Raw genomic sequence first — 24,856 nt, forward strand, 5'->3', positions numbered from 1 at the left:
CTGTAACTGGATCCTTGACTTTCTAACAAACAGACCGCAATCTGTGAGGATAGGCAGCAATACCTCCAGCACGATTATTCTCAATACTGGTGCCCCACAAGGCTGCATCCTCGGCCCTCTACTCTACTCCCTATACACTCATGACTGTGTGGCCAGATTCTACTCTAACTCCATCTACAAGTTTGCAGATGATACCACCGTTGTAGGCTGTGTCTCAAAGGGTGATGAATTGGAGTACAGGAAGGAGATACAGAGCTTAGTGGAATGGTGTCATGACAACAACCTTTCCCTCAATGTCAACAAAACAGAAGAGCTGGTCATTGACTTCAGGAAAGGGGGCGGTGTACATGCACCTGTCTACATCAATGGTGCTGAGGTCAAGAGGGTTGAGAGCTTCAAGTTCCTGGGAGTGAACATCACCAACAGCCTGTCCTGGTCAAATCACGTAGATGCCATGGCCAAGAAAGCTCAGCAGCACCTCTACTTCCTCAGGAGGCTAAAGAAATTTGGTTTGTCCCCTTTGACTCTCACCAACTTTTACCGATGCACCATAGAAAGCATCCTGTCTGGATGTATCTCGGCTTGGTACGGCAACTGCTCTGCCCAGGACTGCAAGAAACTGCAGAGAGTTGTGGACACAGCCCAGCGCATTACAGGCACCAGCCTCCCCTCCTTGGACTCTGTCTTTACCTCTCGTTGTCTTGGTGAAGTAGCCAGCATAATCAAAGACCCCACCCACCCGGGACATTCTCTCTTCTCTCCTCTTCCATCGGGTACAAGATACAGGTGCCTGAGGGCACATACCACCAGACTTAAGGACAGCTTCTACCCCACTGTGATAAGACTATTGAACGGTTCCTTTATACAATGAGATGGACTATGACCTCACGATCTACCTTGTTGTGACTTGCACCTTATTGCACTGCACTTTCTCTGTAGCTGTGAGACTTTACTCTGTACTGTTACTGCTTTTACCTGTACTACATCAATGCACTATGTACTAACTCAATGTAACTGCACTGTGTAATGAATTGACCTGTACGATCGGTTTATAAGACAACCTCGGTACAAGTGACAATAGTAAACCAATACCAATACCAAACACAAATAATAAACAGAAGCAGAATCATCAAGTATACTAATTATTCACATTCATACAGCTGGTAAAATGTCTTATGATTTATTGATAAAATGTCAATGACCATGATATGGTTACATAACAATTTAAATAAATAACCATAAACTTTCAGTCGGTTAATATGTTCTGCTAATTACCAATTTCTCATCTAGTTCACGATAATGAATTGTTGAACGCTACTTTTAAAAAGTACACCATCTGTGAAGAGTAACGCTTGTTCTAATCGTATAAATAATAGCAGAAAAAGAAGATGCTTTCACTGAAATTATATGAAATAGTATATTGAGGTCATTCAAAAATAGGGCTGTCTATGACTCTCAACAGGCATCAAGTGGTGACAGTGATATATCCTACGAGAGACAAAGTCAATTGATCGGCATTTTAAAATGTGTTCCTGATCTCACTGTTCCTTGTTTGCATTTACATTCACAGGGAAACAAAGTTAGTTCTATTTTCTTGAATGTACTGGTGATTTCCAGCAGAGTACACAATCACAGAAAGTAGCCAGGTATTTGTGATACACTAGCTCCCACCTACTGGTTGATGACTTTACTACAGCTAGACTGATACTTTTTTCCTCTCTTGAGCCAACATCAGAACAACACCATTACTCTGGCAGGAAATAGATTGCACTAAAATAGATTTTCCAGATTCCCACAATATACTTCAGCACTATTCTTGTCCCTGTTAGGATAATCCCCGTTAGGATGATCAGGGAAAATAAAGCATATGTAAGATACAGGAAATTGGTATCGAAAGAGTCACGAGGTTTAAGAGGCTAAAGGAGAAAACTCAAGAAAGAAATCAGGAGGTATAAAAGGGGCCATGAAAAGACTTCGGCGACTAAGATTAAGAAGAATCTTAAAACGTTCTATAAGTATATTAGAAATAAGAGGGTGGCTAAGGAAGGCATGGGTCTCCTCAGTGACCAAAGGGGTAATGCATGGAACCGGGGATATGACCAAGATCCTAAATTAATAATTCTCATCAGTATTCACCAGGGAGAAAGGCATGGAGGCTGGAGAGTTAAGGGAGGGGTTCACTGAAATTCTAGACCATATCTGTATCAGGAAGGAGGAAGTGCTAGAAATATTAGAGCACATTAGGTTGGAAAAATCCCCAGAGCCTGACAGGACCTTTCCTAGGATGCTAAGGGAAGAATAGGAGGAGATTGCTTGGGCTCTGACGGATATTTTGGCTTGAGATATTTTGCCACAAGATTGGAGGACAGCTAATGCAATCCCCTGGTTCAAAAAGTGCATTCGGGATAAGCCTGGAAATTATAGGCCAGCGAGCCATACGTCAGTGGCAGGAAAGTTGTTGCAGAAGATTCTGAGCGACAGGATTTATGTTCACTTTGAAAGTCAGGGACTCATTATGAGGAGTCACCATAGTTTTGTGCAGCAGAGATCATGTCTCACAAATCTAATTGAATCTTTTGAGGAGGTAAATAAGAGAATTGCTGAAGGCAAAGAAGTAGAGAAGGTTTACATGGACTTCAGCAAGGCTTTTGACAATGGTACACTAGTCCAGAAGATTGTACAAGGGATTGTGTTGGCAAACTGGATTCCAAATTGGCACTGGCAACGGTGATGAGTGATTTTCTGAATGAAAATCTGTAACAAGTGATATCCCACATGGATTGGTGCTGAGGGCTTTATTGTTTGTAATATATTAATTGGATGAGAGGGTAGGTGGTCTGATTAGTAAGTTTGCAGACAGCGCAAAAATTAGTGGAGTCATAGATAGCAAAGAATGTTGTCTAAGGATACAGCAGGACAGGTCAGTTGGAAAATCGGGCAGAGTGGTGGCAGATAGAACCTAATCCAGGTAAGTATGAGATAATGCACATTAGAAAGTCAAATTCCAGTGGGACGTATAGAGTAAATGGTAGGGAACTTAACAGCATTGATGTATAGGGAGACCGTGGAATGAGAGTGCATAGCTTCCTTAAAGGCAGTGAGAAAGGCAATTAGTATGCTAGCCTTCATCGACCAAAGCATTGAGTATAAGATGTTGCAAATGTATAAAACATTGGTTAGACTACACTTAACAGTACTCTGTTGAGTTCCAGTTGCTGCACTACAGGAAGGAGGTGGCAGCAATGGAGAAAGTTTAAAGCCATCTTCCAAGATGTTGCCTGGATGGAAGGTTGTAGTTATAAGGAGAAATTGGAAAGGCTGGGTTTATTCTCACTGGAATGTAGGAGGCTGAGGGGTGACCTTATTGGGATTTATAAAACTATAAGGGGCATAGATAGGATAGATAGAATCTTTCTCCCCTGGCTGGGTGAATCTAGAACTAGAGGACACAGGTTTGAGGTGAGAGGGGAGGAATTTGAAGGAAGTCTGAGGGGTAAGTTTTTCCACAGAGAGGGTGGTGAATATCTAGAATGAATTGCCAGAGGATGTGGTGTAGGCAGATACAATTACAATGTTTAAAAGGGTTTGGATAGGTATTTGGAGAGGAAAGGCATAGAAGGATAAGAGTCCTGTGCGGCAGATGGGATTAGTAAAGATAGGCATCAGCATGGACAAGGTGGGGCTGAAGGGCCTGTTTCTGTGCTGTATGTTTCTACATTTCTTTCATTTAATTGGTTACTGTGTAATGATCATTTCTAGATTTTATGATACAATTCGAGCATTTTTTGCACAGCAGATAAAAAAAACTTGTAACTATTTTAAACCCAGCAACCAGCTATATTCTTCTTTAAATTCAAACAACAATCTAATAGTTAATTCAGAGCTTGTATAATCACAAATATTGGAAAAGTAAACTAAAGGGCTTATGAATATAAAGACATCTATCTCAGTTAAAAGACATATTAATGATATCAGCAATGCAGAAACAAGTACATTTCAATATTCAAATGGATTCACTGAAACATCTATGCTTATTTTTTAGATACAAACTTCCATCCCACAGCTGAAGTTACTCATCTTCTCAATAACATCAATATTATAAAGTTTCAAAACATCAGAGAACAACTTTATGACTTATGTATGTGCATTTGTGTTAGGCGCAAAACTGATTTTTCAGTTTTTAAAGCAGCTGCTGGGGCTTAATCAGGGTTGCACCAAGTACCTTTAGGACTCCATTCATATTTTGCCAGTTCTAGAAATTAATTGGAAGAAGGCTATTTATTTATTATATGTAGGAGACTGAGGGGGTGACCTTATAGAAGTTTATAAAATTATGAGGGACAAAGACGGAGTGGATAATCAGAGTCTTTTTCCAAGGGTGGGTAAGTCTAAAAGTAGAGAGCATGGGTTTAAGGTGAGAGGGAAAAAATCTAAAGATCTGAGAGACAAGTTTTTTCACACGGGGGTGGTGGATATGTGGAATGAGCTGCAGGAGGAAGTGGTAGAGGCTGATACAATTACAAAGTTTAAAGGCGTTTGTTCAGGCATTTAGATCGGAACAGAAACAGAGATACAGGCATAATGCAAGCAAATGGGATTAGCATAAATAGGCTTCACAGTCAGTATGGACAAGTTGGGCAAAAGGGGCCATTCTGTGCAATGACTTTACTGTTTATGAACAAGTCTTAGAGAAGCTGTGAATTAGAGAATCATTGTGGCACCCCCTCCTTGTACAGCAGTCCTATAAATCCCATTCCCCATAGCCCTGAAAATTATTTTTCATCGAGTACCTATCCAATTTTCTTTTGAAAACTTTCATTGACTCTGTTCCCACCAGTTTCACAGGCAATGGGCTTCAGAGGACAAGCACTCCCTAAAAAGTTTTTTCTCACATCCACGTTGTAATTTCTGCATCACATCCACACTGTAATTTAAATGTATACCTTCTGATCTTTGAGCCATTGGAGCTGATTGATTACAATCAGGTCCTTAGAGGTGGGAGTTGAGAGGATGCTGACACTGGTCCACTTATTCTGCCAGTGAACTTTCAGGATTTGTGTGGTATGCTTTATTGTCTTAGCAAGTACGCAGGGCCTCTTCCCACTTTCTATATACGTCCTTGCATCAACGTAATAGCTAGAAAGAGGGAAGAGGTCCTGCGTACTGAGTATAGGGAGTTAGAAATGAGGCTGAAAAGCAGGACCTCGGCAGTAGTAATTTCTGAATTACTCCTGGTGCCACGTGCTGGTCAAGGTAGTAATAGAAAGATAGAACGGATGAACACGTGGCTAAGGATGCAAGGGACAGGGTTTCAGGTTCTTAGATCAATGGAACCTCTTCTGGGGCAGGGGTGATCTGTACAAGAGGGAGGGGAACCAGTATCCTGGCCAGGTGGCTCACTAATGCTACTTGGGAAGGTTTAAACTAGTTTGGCAGGGGAATGGGAATCAAAGCACCAGATCAGAAAGTGAAGGGATTGAAAGGAAGGTAGATGTTATGACCAGTAAGTCCCTAAGGAAGGACAGAAAGGAGCAAGATAATAGAATGCTGGGACAGATGGGTTGAAGAGTGTTTATTTTAGTGCTAGGACTATCAAGGGTAAGAGTGATGAACTTAGAGCATGGATCAGTACATGGAACTATGATGTTGTGGCCATTACAGACACTTGGTTGGGAGAGGGACAGGACTGGGTGCTGAATGTTCCAGGATTTTGATGCTTTAGAAAAGATAGAGAGGGAGGTAAAAGAGGGGTGCGGGTTCCACTATTAATCAGGGACAATATCACAGCTGCACTCATTTCACTCGAATCTATATGGGTAGAACTCAAAAATAAGAAAGGTGCAATCACTCTGATGGAATTAAACTACAGACCCCCCCCAAAAGTCACCAGGACATTGAGGAACAGATATAAAAACAACAGGGTTATTGTCATGGGTGACTTCAACTTCCCCAATAAAGAATGGGGCCTCCTTAGCGCAAGAGGTGGAGACAGGGCAGAATTTGTTAGGTACGTCCAGGAGGGTTTCTTAAATCAGTTTGTAGGCAGTTCAATGAGAGGAGGGGCCATAATGGACCTGGAATTGTGAAATGAGCTTGGTCAGCTGACTGACCTTTCAGTGGGAGTACATTTAGTGACCACAACTTAAGTTTTAAGATGGCTATAAATAAGGGTAAGTATGAATCTTGCAGAATTGGAGCAGGGCAAATTACAAAAGTATTAGGCAGGAACTAGGGAGAGTTAACTGAGGACAGCTGTTTTTGGACAAGTCCACATCTGAGATGCAGAGAGTGTTTAAAGACCAACTGCACAGAGTACAGGACAGGTACTGTAAGAAGGAAGGACAAGGATGGGAAAGTAAGAGAACCTTGGATGTTGAGAGAGCTAGTGAATTTATTCAAGAAGAAGAAGGAAGAAAAAGTAGGCTTTAGGAAGTTAAAGTCAAACAGAGCCCTTGAGGATCATAAAGAAGCTAGAAAAGAACTCAAGAAGGGAATTAGGAGAGACAGCAGGGGCCATGAAAAGTCCTTGGCAAGTAGGATTAAATGGAATCCCAAGGCATTCCATATATACTAGAGATATCAGGAGTCCAGGAGCAGCATGTCCCTGTTAGGGTGAAGGGTAAACCTGGCAAATTTAGGGAACCCTGGCTGACGAGAGATATTAGGCTCTGGTCAAGAAAAAGGAAGCGTACATTGGGTTTAGGAGTTCAGGGAAGAGTGAATCCCTTAATGATCATAAGAACATTAAGAATACACTTAAGAGGGAAATCAAGGGGGCAAAAAGAGAGTATGAGATGGATCTGGCAGGTAAGGTTCAGGAGAATCCCAAGAGGTTCTACAGATATATTAAAAGGATGGCTAGGGAGAGAGTAGGTCCCCTTAGAGAGCAGCAGGGCTGCCTATGTCTTGAACCACAGAGATGGGTGGCATTTTTGACAAATACTTATCCTAGGTGTTTACTGAGGAGGACATCATGGTTGCTCAAGAGATAAGGGAAACAAGGGAGATAAGGGAGATGTTTTGGAGAACATTCATATTACCAGGGAGGAGGTATTTGCAGCCTTACAGGACATTAAGGTGGATAAATCTCCAGGGCTTGACTGAGTGCATCACGGACTTTGTAAGAGGCTGAAGAAGAAATTGCGGAGGCACTTGCAGAGATACGTCTTTTATTGTTAACCACAGATGAAGTTCCTGAAGACTGGAAGGTGGTTAATGTCATTCCATTGTTTAAGAAGGGTAGCAAAGACAAAGCAGGGAACTACAGGCCAGTCTGCCTGATATTAGTGGTGGGGAAGTTACTGCATGAAATCCTGAGGGACAGGATCTACTGCAATTCGAATAGAGAAAGTCTGATTAGGAGGAGTCAGCATGGCTTTGTGCGTGCAAAGTCATGTATGATGAATCTGTTAGAGTTTTTCGAAGAGGTAACCGAAAAGGTAGATGAGTGTAGGGCAGTGGATGTTGTTTGTCTTTATGGTTTTAGCAAGGCCTTTGACAAGGTCCAACACGGCAAGCTGGTCTGGAAGGTTAGGTCCCATGGAATCCAGGGAGAGCTAGTTAGGTGGATTCAAAATTGGCTCAGAGGAAGGAAGCAGAGGGTGGTAGTTGAAGGTTGTTTCTCAGAATGGAGGTCGCTGGCTAGTGGGGTGCCACAGAGGTTGATGTTAGGATCCTTGTTATTTGTTATTTATATAAATGATTTGGATGCGAATGCACAGGCTTGATCAGTAAGTTTGCGGATGACACAAAATTAGGAGGTGTTGTTGATAGTAAAGAAGGTTATCGTAGATTACAGGGGGATCTTGATCAGTTAGTAAAGTGGGCCGAGGAGTGGCAAATGGATTGCAATGCAGATCCCACATCCAACACATCATTCTCCACTACTTCTGCCAGCTCCAATGGGATCCCACCACCAGGCACATCTTCCCCTTCCCCACACCCCCCCCCCCCCAATTTCCACAGTGATTGCTCTCTCCACAACTCCTTTGTCCACTCGTCCCTTCCCACTGATGAACCGCCCAGCACTTATCTCTGCAAACGTACAAAATGCTACACCTGTCCCTACACCTCCACCCTCACCACCATTCAGGGTCCCTGACAGCCCTTCCTGGTGAGGCACTGCCTCACTGGTGAATCTGAGGGTGTCATTTATTGCACCTGATGCTCCAAGTGCGGCCTCCTCTACATTGGTAAGACCCGACGCAGATTAGGGGATCACTTTGTCAAGCACCTTTACTCTGTCTGCCACTAAAGCAAGGATCTCCCGGTGGCCAGCCACTTCAATTCCACATCCCACTCCCACATGTCTATCCACATGTCTATCCACGGCCTCGTCCACTGGCACATTGAGGTTGGAGGAACAACACCTCATATTCCACCTTTGTAGTCTCCAACTTGACGGCCTGAATGTCGATTTCTCTAATTTGCAGTCACCCCTCCCCTCTTTCTCCTCCCCCTTTTCTTTTGTTTCCCTCCTCCCCATTCCTGTGGCCCACTCACCCCTTTTTTTCCCCTCTTCTGCCCTCATGACCTGCCCTTCCATTCTCCACTTCTCTTTATTCCATGCTCTAACTGTCCACTCCTACCGGACTCCTTTTTCTTCAGCCCTTTGCCTCTTCTACCTATCAACTCTCAGCTTCCTATATCACTCCCTTTCATTACCCCCCACCCCGCACACACACCTACCTTCACCCTCTCAACTGGACTCACCTATCACCTGCCTACAGTACTCCTCCCCCTCCCCGACCTTCTTATTCTGGCTTCTGCCCTCTTCCTTTCCAGTCTTGATGAAGGGTCTCGGCCCGAAACGTCAACTATTTCCCTCCACAGATGCTGCCTGACTTGCTGAGTTCTTCCAGCATTTTGTGTGTGTTGCTCTATTGTTGCACATCCTATAAAAATGTGCATTTATTTTTTTTATTGCCTCACTTTGTTCTTTCTCCCAAAAGATATAACTTCTCACTTTCTTGTATTATATGTCATCTGCCATTCAACCTTTGTCCTCTTGCATTCCAATATTCCACTTCGCACTGCTGGCCACCATTCCAAGTTTTGTGTCATCTGCAAATTTTGAAATTTTACCATGCACACTCATATCCAAGTCCTTCACACACACACACACACACACACACACACACACACACACACATATATATATATATATATATATAAAATGGGCCCAGCAAAAAATTCCTTGGGACCATCACAGTCTACCACCTTCTGGTCTGAGAAACAACATTCACTCCATTTTGTTCTTTCCCTCCGCAAGCTAATTTCTTATCTGTGCTGCCACTTAATTTGAGTGAGCTGTTTGTTTTTGATTTATACTACATTAATGAAATGCAAATTCTAATCAGGATAAACAGGCTCAAATCAAATCAATCCAAAGAAAGATTTAGTATTTATTCGAATCTTTGAAAAAGATGAGGAGTAAGATTTAAAGGTTAGGGAGCGGTGGTCACTGTCCCCCAAATGCTCACCCACTGAGAGATCTGTCACCTGACCCGGTTCATTACCTAATACTAGATCTAATATTGCATTCCCTCTAGTCGGCCTGTCAACATACTGTGACAGGAATCCATCCTGGACACACTTGACAAACTCTGCCCCGTCTAAACCTTTCGTACGAAGCAGGTGCCAATCAATATTTGGGAAGTTGAAGACCCCCCATGATAACAACCCTGTTATTCTTGCACCTTTCCAAAATATGCCTCCCAATCTGCTCCTCAGTATCCTTGCTGCTTCCAGGGGGCCTATAGAATACTCCCAGTAGAGTAACTGCTGCTTTCTTGTTCCTCTGGTGAAAGCCAAGTCTCTGCAAGAGCCACAATATCGTAGTTCCACGTATTTATCCAAGCTTTTAGTTCATCACCCTTATTCCTGATACTTCTTGCATTTAAGTAAATGCACTTTAGCCCATCCACCTTTCTACTTTTATACACTATTCTCTGCTTCTCCTTCCTCAAAGCCTCTCTATATGTTAGATCTTCCACCGACCTACCCCTCTGGTTCCCATCCCCCTTGCAAACTAGTTTAAACCCTCCCGAACCACACTAGCAAACCTGCCTGTAAGGATATTGGTCCCCCTCGAGTTCAGGTGTAACCCATCCATTCTGTAGAGGTCCCACCTTCCCCAGAAGAGCCCAATGATCCAAAAATCTAAAACCTTGCCCCCTGCACCAACTCCTCAGCCACGCATTCATCTGCCATCTCCTCCCATTCTTACCTTCATTATCATGTGGCACTGGCAGCAATCCTGAGATTGCTACCTTTGAGGTCCTGTTCTTCAGCCTTCTGCCTAGCTCCCTAAACTCGCTCTGCAGGACCTCATCCCTCTTTCTACCTATGTCATTGGTACCAACATGTACCACAACTTCTGGCTGTTTATCCTCCCGCTCAAGAATGCTGTGGACCCGATCAGAGACATCCTGGACCCTGGCACCTGGGAGGCAACATACCATCATGGATTCTCGCTCACGTCCACAGAACCTCCTGTCTGTTTCCCGGACTATCGAGTCCCCTATCTCTAATGCCCTCCTCTTCTCCTCCCTTCCCTTCTGAGCAGCAAGAGCAGTCCCAGTGCCAGAGACCTGGCTTCTGCTGCTTGATCCCTGTAGGTCATCCCCCTCAACAGCATCCAAAGCAGAATACCTGTTATTGAGGGGAACAGCCTCCGGGGTCCTCTGCACTGTCTGCCTGTCCCCCTTCTCCTTCTGTCCCCTGACAGTCACCCATCTCTCTGCCTCCTGGACCCTAAGAAGAACCTGCTCTAAGGGGGGGTGACTGCCTCCCGATGCACAGCATCTACATATCTCTCTCCCTCCCTGATGTTCTGCAGTGTTTGAAGCTGCGACTCCAGCTCCTCAATCCTGAGCCGAAGTTCCTCCAGCCTCATGCACTTACTGCAGATGTCACTGTACACCACAGCAGGGTCCACTAGCTCCCACATCATGCAGCTGCAGCACATCGCCATGCCCTCCATCTAAACCAGTTTTTTTCCCTATCTAGCTGCAGTCTACTTAAAAATTTATAATAATAACAGTAAACCTTACCCTTACCAGCTACTCACCAGTGTTGTTTCAGATGGCCTCCGCCTCTTGATGTCGAAGAGAATGATAAATAAGTGGATCCTACCTTGACCCGTTTCCGCCTAAGCCTGTTGAGCCCAATCACTCTGCTCCCTCTCACTCTGCTGCCTGCTCTGACGCTGCCCACTCTGACGCTGCCCGCTGGATATAGCGGTCTTCTTTTTAAACTGCTCACGCGCTACCCGCTTACATCACACGCCTGCACAGTCTTGCCCCACTATTCCCAATTAGAGAAAAAAAACACTTAGCTGCTCCGAAGTCCGAAGTTCGCTGAAACGACCCGAAAATGAAACCGCCGAAGTTGTTTTTTGCACTTTTTAAACTGCTCGCACGCTACTCACTTAAGTCACGCGCCTGCGCAGTCATGGACAAGGATAGGAGCAAAGAGAACAGGAAGATATTTAATTGGGGAAGGACAAATTATGAGGCTATTAAGCTAGAACTTGTGAGCGTGAATTGGGATGACATTTTTGAAGGGAAATGTAATATGGAGATGTTCAGGGATCTCTTGCAGGAGGTTAGGGATAAATTTGTCCTGGTGAGGTAGGAAAAGAATGGCAGGGTGAAGGAACCATGGGTGACAAGAGAGGTGGAACAATTAGTTAGGAAGAAGAAGGCAGTATACATAAGGTTTAGGAAGCAAGGATCAGATAGGTCTTTTGAGGAATATAGGGTAGCAAGGAAGGAACTTAAGAAGGGGCTGAGGAGAGCAAGAAGGGGACATGGAAAGGCCTTGGTGAGTAGGGTTAAGGAAAATACCAAGGCTTTTTTCACTTATGTGAAGAGCAGAAGGATGACGAGAGTGAAGGTAGGACCGATTAGAGACAAAGGTGGGAAGATGTGCCTGGAAGCTGTGGAAGTGGGTAGGGTCTTCAATGAATACTTCTCTTCAGTATTCACCAAGGAGAGGGGCCTTGATGACGCTGAGGACAGTGTTGGTAAGGTTAATGTTCTGGAGCATGTAGATCTCAAGAGGGAGGATGTGTTGGAGCTGTTAGAAAATATTAGGACAGATAGGTCCCCGGGGCCTGACGGAATATTCCCCAGGCTGCTCCGTGAGGCGAGGGAGGAGATTGCTGAACCCTTGGCTAGGATCTTTGAGTCCTCGTTGTCCACGGGAATGGTACTGGGGGATTGGAGGGTGGCAAATATCAAAAAAGGAAGTAGAGATGGTCCAGGGAATTATAGACCAGTGAGCTCTACGTCTGTGGTGGGCAAGCTGTTGGAAAAGCTTCTTAGAGATAGGATCATGGTCTGATCAGGGACAGCCAGCATGGCCTTGTGAAGGGCAGATCATGTCTCACAAGCCTGATAGGGCTTTTTGAGGAGGTGACCAGGAAGATTGTTGAGGGTAGTGCAGTAGATGTGGTCTACATGGATTTTAGTAAGGCGCTTGACAAGGTTCCACATGGTAGGCTTCTTCAGAAGGTCAGAGGGCATGGGATCTAGGGAAGCTTGGCCACGTGGATTCAGAATTGGCTTGCCTGTAGAAAGCAGAGGGTTGTGGTAGAGGGAGTGCATTCAGATTGGAGGGCTGTGACTAGCGGTGTCCCACAAGGATCGGTTCTGGGACATCTACTTTTCGTGATTTTTATTAATGACTTGGAAGAGGGTGTAGAAGGGTGGGTTGGCAAGTTTGCAGATGACACAAAGGTTGGTGGTGTTGTGGATAGTGTGGAGGACTGTCGAAGATTGCAGAGGGACATTGATAGGATGCAGAGCTGGGCTGACAAGTGGCAGATGGAGTTCAATCAGGAGAAGTGTGAGGTGGTATACTTTGGAAGGACAAGCTCCAAGGCGGAGTACAAAGTTAATGGGAGGATTCTGGGTAGTGTGGAGGAGCAGAGGGATCTGGGGGTTCATATCCACAGATCACTGAAAGTTGCTTCACAGGTGGATAAGGTAGTTAAGAAAGCTTATGGGATGTTATCTTTCATAAGTTGTGGGATCGAGTTTAAGAGTCACGAGGTAATGATGCAGCTCTACATCATTATAGGAAGGATATGGAAGCATTGGAAAGAGTGCAAAGGAGATTTACCAGGTTGCTGCCTGGTTTAGAGAGTATGCATTATGAGGAGAGAGTAAGGGAGCTAGGGCTTTACTCTTTGGAGAGAAGGAGGATGAGAGGAGACATGATAGAGGTATACAAAATATTAAGAGGAATAGATAGAGTAGACAGCCAGCGTCTCTTTCCCAGGGCACCAATGCTCAATACAAGAGGGCATGGCTTTAAGGTAATGGGTGAGAAATTCAAGGGAGATATCAGAGGGAGGTTTTTTACCCAGAGGATGGTTGGGGCATGGAATGCGCTGCCTGGGACGGTGGTGGAGGCAGGTACATTGGTCAAATTCAAGAGATTGCTAGATAAGCATATGGAGGAATTTAAAATAGAGGGATATGTGGGGGAAGGGGTTAGATCGTCTTAGGCGAGGTTTAAAGGTCGGCACAACATTGTGGGCTGAAGGACCTGTATTGTGCTGTACTTTCTATGATTCTAAGATTTGCAATTTATTGGCAATCATTATGTATACTCAGCATAACACACTCAATGCACACTCAGCAGGACCAGTAGATTTCAAGCAGGCTACTGTCATATCCATACTCAAAAACAGTGACAAAACAGATATGGGTAACAGAAGACCCACTTAGTCTTACTTCCATTCCAAGATAAATAACATATGGGGTAGCCAAAACCATAGCAAGAAACACATTAAGCTTTTATAGAAACTATAGAAGACAGAAAATAGCAAGGGTAAACCATTTGGCCCTTGCAACAGACTCTGTCATTCAATAAACTCAGGGCAGATCTCTCTTACATTCCTCCTCTCTCCCCATAGCCAGTGATGTTAGTGCTCTTGAAAAATCTACCTCTTTCTTAAACATATTCAGTGACTTAGATCCCACTTTCCTCTGTGATAGAAATAGGGGAAATCTAGCATATTGAGCCCTGTAAGAATTGTGTACATTTCAATTTGATGATATTGCAAGACCCTGTGTAAATGTATTAAAACATCTTTCCTCATGTAATCAAGACTTCTTATAATGAAGGCCAACATGCCATTTGTCTTCATAACAGTTTGCTGCACCTGTCTGTCTAACTTCAGCATCTATTTTCTTATCAGAGTAGATAACTTCACATTTATTCATTTGACTAAACCACTTTGAAGCATCTTTTTATCTCCTTCACCACTCAGAATCCTACCTAGTTTTGTATTGTTAGCAAACTTGGAAATATTGCAACACACAAAGTATTGGAGGAACTCAGTGGGTCAGGCAGCATCTATGGAGGGAAATGGACAGTCGACGTTTCGGGTCAAGACCCTTCATCTGTACTGAAAGAGGGGAGAAAACCAGTATAAAAAGGTGGAGAGAAGGGTGAAGCAAGAGCTGGCAAGTGATAGGTGGATCCAGGTGAGGAGGGATGATAGGCAGATGGAAGAAGGTAGAGTGGAAATAAGATATCTTCTGTCACATGTACATCAAAACACACAGTGAAATACATCTTTTTGCGTAGTGTTCTGAGGGCAGCCCGCAAGTGTCACCACGCTTCCGGCGCCAGCATTGCATGCCCGCAACTTCCTAACCCATATGTCTTTGGAATGTGGGAGGAAACTGGAGCACCCGGAGGAAACCCACGCAGATATGGGGAGAACGTACTAACTCCTTACATACAGTAGCTGGATTTGAACCCGGGTTGCTGGTGCTGTAAAGCGTTACACTAACCACTACACTACCATGCCTTCGACATAGTGACAGAAGCTGGAAGGTGATAGGTGGAGGTGACAGAGGGCTGAAGATGATGGAATCCGATAGGAAAGTGGAGCATGGAGTAAAGGGAGGGAGGTGGGGAGGGGAACCAGTGGGAGGAGTCTCCCAGCTTCTGATCTTATCAGACTAAAAGTGTTAAAGAAACATGAATGTCTGGATAAGGATTGGACCTGTATCCACATGGTTGGCCATAAAGAATTAAGCAAGGAATGTGACTCCAGAGACCAACCAACCACTGAAAAAAACCCCGAGTCAGAGTCTCAGAGAAGAACTCACCAAATCAAACCCTGGTCAGGTTCCTCTAGAGCAGGTAATGACAAGTAGTAGATTTTAAAAGTTGTGAAAGTTACTAAAGACAAAACACAAAGGTGCTGGAGGAACTCAGCAGTCTCGATCCGAAACATTGACTGTCCATTTCCCTCCATAAATGCTGCCTGACCCAGAGTTCCTCCAGCGCTTTGTGTGTTGCTCCAAGATTCCAGCATCTGCAGTCTCTCATGTCTCCAAAATCACTAAAGAGTTTTGGAACTGAGGAGTTAATGAGTATTAAGGTTGTGAAACTAAAGAGTTAAGCAAGTGCTTGAACTACATCGTGAATCTTTGAGTTGTTTTAAATAATTGCGATTAATATAGTTATTAGGCAAAGTCATTGTTCGGTGTGTTTTATTGTGTGCTACATTAAATGGGCTTGATAAGAGGCGATTCTAAATCAACCCAAGTTGAACCACCAGTATAAATTTTGTATTAAATGCTGTGTTAGTCATACAACTGCTACCCGCCCAATTGTCATGTTTCAGCCACTTACATCAAATAGTCAAGTCGTGTTACAGCTTGGTGGTCGTGCTACGGCCATACACATCGATAATGACTGAAGCCAAGGGGTGGTAGATAGAACTGTGAGATTATTTGAATAAAAAGTGTTCCATATGGGTAGAAAACCTTAGTTAAGGAAGTCCCAACAGGGGCGGGATCCCTGGGGGATATTGTCTCGGAGGAGGTTCAGGCCAATGAGGGAAAAAAGCCCTAAGAATTAAATAAATCAATTACAGTTGCAAGTATGTTACAAGAATTAGAAATTAAAGGAGAACAGAAAACTAAGGAAAATTAGGAAAAGTCAGGACGAGAGTTTAAAGTGTAAACCCTGGTGGGAGCAAGAGAAAAGAGAAGGATAAATTAATATACCATATATGAGTCAATTCCAGGCTCACACAGAGAAAGAATCTCGAGAGAAAATTATCAGTGCAAGGATCTGAAATAAAGGATGGTCCTGAAGGAGATGTTTTGATTGTTGTAAAGTGGGACACATTGCCCACAACTGTACAACAAGCAGGTCATATCATCCAAGACCTATTATAGATCAGAGTTTGGAATGTGAGAAATCTTGGTTATGTGAGGATGCTTGAATGTTTACTTGTGCATGATTAATAACTTCCCGGATTCCTTTGTTGTAAAGTCTCAAAGTTTAAATGTTTCCTTAAAATTTTGTTAAGATGCTTAACAAAAGATGTTTTGCTAACTGTTAACCCATGAGCAGCAAGGCATGTACTGGTTTAAAATGTGAATGATCTAAGAGTTTTAAAATGTTGTATGAGGTGTGGCAATTTGTGAGCTACCTTTGACTTGCATGAGAGAGAGAGAGAAGACATGAAGTGAGTGACTCCATCCAAAGGCTGTTACATGTTTGTTAAATCTGTATTGGGAGAATGTTGCATTAATCCTATGCTCCAGACAAAATAAGATGTGACTAACTGAAAGATTCTGCTACTGTATGTGAAATAAATTTGCAGGACCTTTTGTATTTGAAGAGGCAGTGTTTCTTTAAAAAGCTGTGTGAATGTATGAGTATGTGGGGGCTCCACCCACTCAACTTTTCTTTTCCTTTATTGATTGGATTGTGTTGAAAGTTTTCACTATGGAAATTAACCATTTATTAGTTTTTCAGTTATTTGTCAAGGGTCTGAAGGAAGAAAAGTGCAAGCATGGTATTTTGTTTTATCTTACCTATGCTTTAAGGTTGTGTTCTGTTTTCTTTTGTTTCGAATCTGTTTCCTTTGAATTGATATGGGAGCGAGGGAAAGGCTCAGATATCACACTGGCCATGTGGAATTCAGGTTAAGCTGTTAGAAATAGGAGTGTCTATAGGACACCAGATTTCCACATTTCAGACAGAAATTGGCATTGGGGAAATTGGTGATTAATGTACACTTAAATTGGGAATTTGAAATTGGTATCTTGGGAGATTGGAACAATTGGGGTTGGCTTTAAAAGATGTTGCTCAAAATTTTTGATGTACTGATTTTGAGTTTTAGAGTTCTTTTAAATATAATCATAATGTTTGTCCTGTAAAATGCAAATGAGCAGCCAAGGTTCCTGTCTCCTAGAATGCAAATGTGTAATGTGCTTTAAGTTCAGCTTGTGTCTGATAAAATGCTAATGAGGTTCCAAGGAATTGATTATGTTGGACCCTGCCTTCCAAAGGGGGATACAAATATATTCTAATTGTTGTGAATACCTTCACTATATGGGCTGACGTTTTTCCCACAAGAATTAACACAGCTAAAATTATAATACAAATTTTGGTGACTCAGATTTTTACTCATTGGGGTTTACCCCACACTATTGATTCTGACCATGGTATCTATATTGCAGGCAAGGTTATTCAAGACACGATGGCTTTGTTTGGTATCACCCAGAAATTTCCTCGGACTAGCAGTGTTGTTCAATGTAAGAATTGCACTTTAAAATTTTACTGCACAAGACAGTTCATCAGCACAGTTCCAGTGGGCAGCCATGTTGCTCATCATGTTAACGACTATTTGCAGTACTGTCTCTATTTCTACAGGATATACCACACCGATTCAGTCTGGATGATGGACAAACTAGTTGGTATCACGTTAACCACTAAAAGCTCTCAGTTCTCAACAGATTGTCCAGCAGCATGTCCTTCTGGATGCCCTGACAGAGCCTGAGCTTAATTCGGAGCCTGAGTATCTGAGCCGTGGTCATCAACTCCAACGTAGATACTGGCAATATTACCATTGGTGTGGTCACAGACCAGGTGACCAATTGTCCCATATTCCCACAGTTTCAGAACTGATAGATGCTTTATCCCATCTCACCCTTTAGAACATAAAACAGCTATAGCACAGGAACAGGCCCTTCAGCCCACAATGTTTGCACTGAACAGCATGCCAAGTTAAACTAAATCTGTTCTGCCTGCACATGATGCACATCCCACCATTCCCTGTATATTCATGTGCCTAACCACAGCCTCTTAAACATCACTATCGTACCTGCTTCCACCACTACCTCTGGCACCTACCACTCTCTATGTAAAAATTTGCCCTGAACATCTCCTTTAAACTTTTCCCCTCTCGTCTTAAACGCATGTCCTTGAGTACTTAACATTTCTACCCTGGGAAAGAGATTCTGACTGTCCACCAAGCCTCTCATAATTTTATAAACTTCTATTCGGTCTCCCCTCAGCCCCCAATGCTCCAGAGAAAACAACCCAAGTCCGTCCGATCTCTCCTTATAGCACATGCCCTCTAATCGAGGCAATATCCTGGTAAACCTCTTCAGCACCTTCTCCAAAGCCTCCACATCCTTCCTATAATGGGGTGAAGCAGAATTGCACGCAATACTCCAGGTGCAGCTTAACCAAAGTTTTATAAAGCTCCCACATGATTTCCTTACTCTTAAATTCAATGCCCTGACCAATGAAGGCAAACATGCCATATGCTTTCTCTTCCACCCTATCCACTAGTGTGGCCACTTTCAGTGAGACCCCAAGATCCCTCTGTACATCAATGCTGTTAGGGATCCTGCCTTTAACTCTATACTTTTCCATTACATTAGACCTCCCAAAGTGCAACAAATCACACTTGCTCGGATTAAACCAGATCTGCCATTTCTCTGGCCACATCAGCAGCTGATCTATATTCTGCTATATCCTTTGACAACCTTTTTCACTATCCACAACTCCACCAACCTCTGTGTTGTCTGCAAACTTACTAACCCACCCATCTACATTTTCATCCAAGTCATTTTCATCCCAGCACTGACCTCTGCGGAACACCACTGGTCACAAACCTCCAGCCAGAATAACAGCTTTCTACCACTACCCTCTGTCTTCTATGGACAAACCAATCCTGAATCCAAACTACCAAGCTACCCTGGATCCCATGCATCTTAATCTTCTGGATCAGCCCACCAAAAGGGACCTTGTCAAATGCCTTACTAAATGCAATGGAGACAACATGCAATGCCCTACCCTCATTGATCACCTTTGTCACCTCCTCAAAAAACTCAATCAGGTTTGTAAGATATGCCCTGCCCTGTACAAAGCCGTGCTGACTGTCCCTAATAGAGTCATACAGCATGGAAACAGGCCCTTCACCCCCAACTGATCCATGCTAACCAACATTCTCATCTAAGCTAGTCCCACTTGCCCGTGTTGGCCCATATCCCTCTAAACATTTCCTATCCATGCACCTGTCCAAGTAGCTTTAAATGTTGTTAATGTACCTGCCTGAACCACTTCCTCTGGCAGCTCTTTCCATATCATGACCACTCTCTGGGTAAAAAAGTTGTCTCTCAGGTTCATATTAAATCTCTCCCCTTTCACCTTAAACCTATGTCCTCTAGCTCTTGATTCCCCAACCCAGGGAAAAAGACTGTGCACATTCACCCTTTCTATGCCCCGCATAATTTTATACAGCTCTATAAGATCACCCCTCATTTTTCTACACTCCATGAAAAAAGTCCCTCTCTCCATAACTTAGTCCCCTGAATCCCGGCAACATCCTCACAAATCTCCTGTGCACTTTTTCCAACTTAATGGTATCCTTCCTATCGCAGGATGATCAAAACTGAAAACAATATTCCAAGTGCATCCTCTCCAATGTCTCACACAACTGCAACATAATGTCTCAACTTCTGTACTCAATGCCCTAACTGATGAAGGCCAGTATGCCAAAATCCACTTTCACCACCCTGTCTACCTGCGACGCCACTGTCAGGGAATAATGTACTTGTACTCCTGGGTCCTTCTGTTCTACAATGCTCCCCAGAGCCCTACCATTCACGATGCAAGTCCTACCCTGATCTGTCTTCCCAAAATGCAACACCACGCACTTATCCAAATTAAACTCTATTTGCCGTTCCTCAGCCCAGTTACCCAGCTGATCAAGATCTCACTGTAAATCCTGATAACCATCTTCAGTGTCAATGACACCATCTATTTTAGTGTCATCTGCAAACGTACCAACCATACCTTGTACATTCTCATCCAAATTATTGCTATAGATGACAAACAGCAATGGGCCTAGCACCAACCTCTGGGGAACACCACCAGTCACGGGCCTCCGGTCCAAAAAACAACCTTTCATCACCACCCTTTGCTTCCTGTCATCAAGCAAATTATGTATCCATAATTAAGCGCAGGTTGGAGGAACAACACCTCATATTCTGCCTTGGGAGTCTCCAACCTGATGGCCTTAACATCAATTTCTCTAACTTCTGGTAACCCCACCCCTTCTTTTTCTTTTCCCCTCCAACTCCTTTGTCTTCCCTTATTCCTATGGCTCCCTTCCCCCACCTTGATGACCTGCCCATCTCCTCTCCTCTCCTCCCCCATCCTTCATTCCATGGTCCACTGCCCTCTCCTACTGGATTCCTTCTTCTTCAGCGCTTTGCCTCTTCTACCTGTCACCTGTCAGCTTATTACATCTTCTCCCCCTCCCGCACCTCCTACCTTCCCCCCTCACCTGGACTCGCCTATCACCTGACCTCACCTATCCCCTGCCTGCATGTACTCCTCCCCCTCCCCCCACCTTCTTATTCTGGCTTCTGCCCTCTTCCTTTCCAGTCCTGATGAAGGATCCCGGCCTGAAACGTCGACTGTTTATTTCCCTCTTTGGATGCTGCCTGACCTGAGTTCCTCCAGCACTCTTTGTGTATTGCTCCAGATTCCAGCATCTGCAGAATTTCTTGTGTCTATGTATCCAATTAGCTGGCTCTCCCTGGATCCCATGCAATCTAACTTTCCATTGCAGCATCTTACCAAAGGCCTTACTGAAGTCCATGTAGACCAGTGTACCATCCTGCCCTCATTGACCTTCTTGGTTATTTCTTTGAAAAACTCAAATCAGGCCATGTTTTCCCAAATGAGTGGAAATCCTATCCCTAAGAATCCTCTCCAATAGCTTCCCTACCACTGATGTGAAGCTCACCACCCTATAATTTCCTTTACTGGAGTGATTAATTCTAGATCGCGGCTGCAGAAAAGGTGGACGTCATGGAGGGACTGTCTATGGAGTCTCTGTGGGTGGAGGTTAGGAACAGGAAGGGGTCAATAACTTTACTGGGTGTTTTTTATAGGCTGCCCAATAGTAACAGGGATATCGAGGAGCAAATAGGGAAGCAGATCCTACAAAGGTGTGATAATAACAGAGTTGTTGTGATGGGAGATTTTAATTTCCCAAATATCGACTGGCATCTCCATACAGGGAAGGGTTTAGATGGGGTAGAGTTTGTTAAGTGTGTTCAGGAAGGATTCTTGACACAGTATGTAGATAAGCCTACAAGAGGAGAGGCTATGCTTGATTTGGTATTGGGAAATGAACCTGGTCAGGTGTCAGATCTCTCAGTGGGAGAGCATAGTGATCATAATTCTATCACCTTTATGATAGCGTTGGAGAGAGATAGGAACAGACAGATTAGAAAGGCGTTTAGTTGGAGTAAAGGGAATTATGAGGCTCTCAGGCAGAAATTGGAAGCTTAAATTGGGAACAAATGTTCTCAAGGAAAAGTGTGGAATTCTGCATAGGCATGTTCCAATGAAACAGGGAAGTTACGATACAATACAAGAACCGTGGAGTACAAAAGCTTTAATAAATCTAGTCAAAAGGAAAAGAAAAGCTTACAAAAGGTTCAGAGAGCTAGGTAATGTTAGAGATCTGGAGGAGTATAAGGCTAACAGGAAGGAGCTTAAGAAAGAAATTAGGAGAGCCAGAAGGGGACATGAGAAGGCCTTGGCGGGCAGGATTAAGGAAAACCGCAAGGCATTCTACAAGTATGTGAAGAACAAGAGGATAAGATGAGAAAGAATAGGGCCTATCAAGTGCAGCAGTGAGGAAGTGTGTATGGATCTGGAAGAAATAGCGGAGGTACTTAATGAATACTTTACATCAGTATTCACTATGGAAAAAGATCTGGGTGATTCTGGTGAGGACTTGCAACAGGCTGAAAAGCTTGAGCATGTAGATATTAAGAAGGAGGAGGTGCTGGAACTTTTGGAAAGCATCAAGTTGGATAAGTCGCCGGGACCAGATGAGATGTACCCCAGGCTGTTGTGGGAGGCGAGGGAGGAGATTGCAGAGCTTCTGACAATGATCTTTGCATCATCAATGGAGACAGGAGAGGTTCCAGAGGATTGGAGGGTTGCAGATGTTGTTCCCTTATTCAAGAAAGCAAGTAGAGATAGCCCAGGAAATTATAGACCAGTGAGTCTTACTTCAGTGGTTGGTAAACTGATGGAGAAGATTCTGAGAGGCAGGATTTATGAACACTTGGAGAGGTACAATATGATTAGGAATAGTCAGCATGGCTTTGTCTAGGGCAGGGCCTGCCTTACGAGCCTGACTGAATTTTTTGAGGATGTGACTAAACACATCGATGAAGGGAGAGCAGTAGATATAGTGTATATGGATTTCAGCAAGGCATTGAATAAGGTACCACATGCAAGGCTTGTTGAGAAAGTAAGGAGGCATGGGATCCAAGGGGACATTCAATTGTGGATCCAGAACTGGCTGGCCCACAGAAGGCAAAGAGTGGTTGTTGAAGGGTCATATTCTGCATGGAGGTCGGTGACCAGTGGCGTACCTCAGGGATCTGTTCTGGGACCCTTACTCTTTGTGATTTTTATAAACGACCTGGATGAGGAAGTGAACAGATGGGTTAGTAAGTTTGTGGATGATACAAAGGTTGGAGGTGTTGTGGAGTTGTGGATAGTATGGAGGGCTGTCAGAGGTTACAGTGGGACATAGATAGGATGCAAAGCTGGGCTGAGAAGTGGCAGATGGAGTTCAACCCAGATAAGTGTGAAGTGGTTCATTTTGGTAGGTCAAATATGATGGCAGAATATAGTATTAATGGTAGGACTCTTGGCAGTGTGTAAGATCAGAGGGATCTTGGGGTCCGAGTCCATAGGACGCTCAAAGTAGCTGCACAGGTTGACTCTGTGGTTAAGAAGGCATATGGTGTATTGACCTTCATCAATCGGGGAATTGAATTTAGGAGCCAAGAGGTAATGCTGCAGCTATATAGGACCCTGGTCAGACCCCACTTGGAATACTGTGCTCAGTTCTGGTCACCTCACTACAGGAAGGATGTGGAAGCCACAGAAAGGGTGCAGAGGAGATTTACAAGGATGCTGACTGGATTGCGGAGCATGCCCTATGAAAGCAGGTTGAGGGAACTCGGCCTTTTCTCCTTGGAGCGACGGAGGATGAGGCAGGACCTGATAGAGGTATATAAGATGATGAGAGGCATTGATCAGGTAGATAGTCAGAGCCTCTTACCCAGGGCTGAAATGGATGCCACAAGAGGACGTAGGCTTAAGATGCCGGGGAGCAGGTATAGAGGAGATGTCAGGGGTAAGTTTTTTTACTCAGGGAGTGGTGAGTGCATGGAATGGGCTGCCGGCAATGGTGGTGGAGGCGGATACGATAGGGTCTTTTAAGAGACTTTTGGATAGGTACATTGAGCTGAGAAAAATAGAGGGCTATGGGTAAGTCTAGTAATGTCTAAGGTAGGGATATGTTCGGCACAGCTTTGTGGACCGAAGGGTCTGAAGTATGCTGTACATTTTCTATGTTCTATGTCCTATCATTGGAGAAACTACACCTTTCCTCTCTTTACCAGTTTTGCCTCTAGAATAAGCCTTATTTCACATATCGCAGTTACTACTACTGTTGTATTTATTTGGTTAATTATTAGTTACATGGGAGATAAGAAATTATTCGGCACTCGTGTGGCACTTAAGTAACTTAAACCTATTGACTAAATCTATACACTGAACATACATCATTTCTTTGTACTATAACTTCCAATTGTTTATCTGCTTGGATAACTTGTGGTGGATATCCATTAATGATGCTGATCATGGATCAAAGGGAGGAATGTCAGCTGGAGAGATGTTAAGTATCCCAACAGACTGTTGATGAGGGAGGGAGGGAGGGAGAATACAGTTGTGCCAATGCAGAGCTGACCTTGGGCACAGAACAAATAAATAAGGATGTTTTGGGAACCGACATCTTGTTGGAGAGCCAGTCTGATAAATTGTAAAGAAATAAGCAGACGTCAAGTTAATTAAGGAAATGAGGGTTGAGGTAATTGTGGAATGGCACCAGCAGGGATTTGAAGAGGTTAAAGAAACACAAACCTATGGATAGGGGTTTGACTTGGTTGACTATAAAGAATTAAGCAATGCCTGGAAGGAATGCAAAGAAATGTATAAAAATAACCAGCAGCAGTAACTCCAGAGAGCAACCACAAAAGAAGAGCCCGATTCAGGGACTCAGAAAAGAACTCGTCAAGTGGAACCCTGACCAGGTTCATCTGGAGAGGGTAATAACAAAAGAGTTAATGGATTTTAAGGTTTTGAAACGAAAGAGTAATTGATTGAACTACATTGTGAATCTTTGAGTTGTTTGAACTAATGCAATTAATAAAATACAGTTATTGGGCAAAGTCATTCTGTGGTGTATTTTATTGTGTGCTGCACTTAATTAGCAAACAATGGCCTCCCGAAAATCCAAACACACCATATCTCCTGGTTTTCCCTGATCTGTTCTTCCAGTTACATAGAACATAGAACAATATAGCAAAGGAACTGGCCCTTTAGCCCACAATGTCTGTAGCAACTATGATGACAATTTAAACTGGTAGGACTGACTTGAGTCCTAACTCACACAACCTTCTGGAAGAATCTTACC

General features: G+C 43.7%; 1 protein-coding gene across 4 annotated transcripts in view; it reads right to left on the reverse strand.

Moving 5' to 3' along the window:
* Nucleotides 1-24,856, reverse strand: part of LOC127572676 (coiled-coil domain-containing protein 171-like) — a 497,458-nt gene that overhangs the window by 213,730 nt on the left and 258,872 nt on the right. The gene's annotated exons all lie outside the window — the stretch shown is intronic.

The sequence above is a fragment of the Pristis pectinata genome, chromosome 7 (assembly GCF_009764475.1).
Source record: "Pristis pectinata isolate sPriPec2 chromosome 7, sPriPec2.1.pri, whole genome shotgun sequence".
NCBI classification, from domain to species: domain Eukaryota; kingdom Metazoa; phylum Chordata; class Chondrichthyes; order Rhinopristiformes; family Pristidae; genus Pristis; species Pristis pectinata.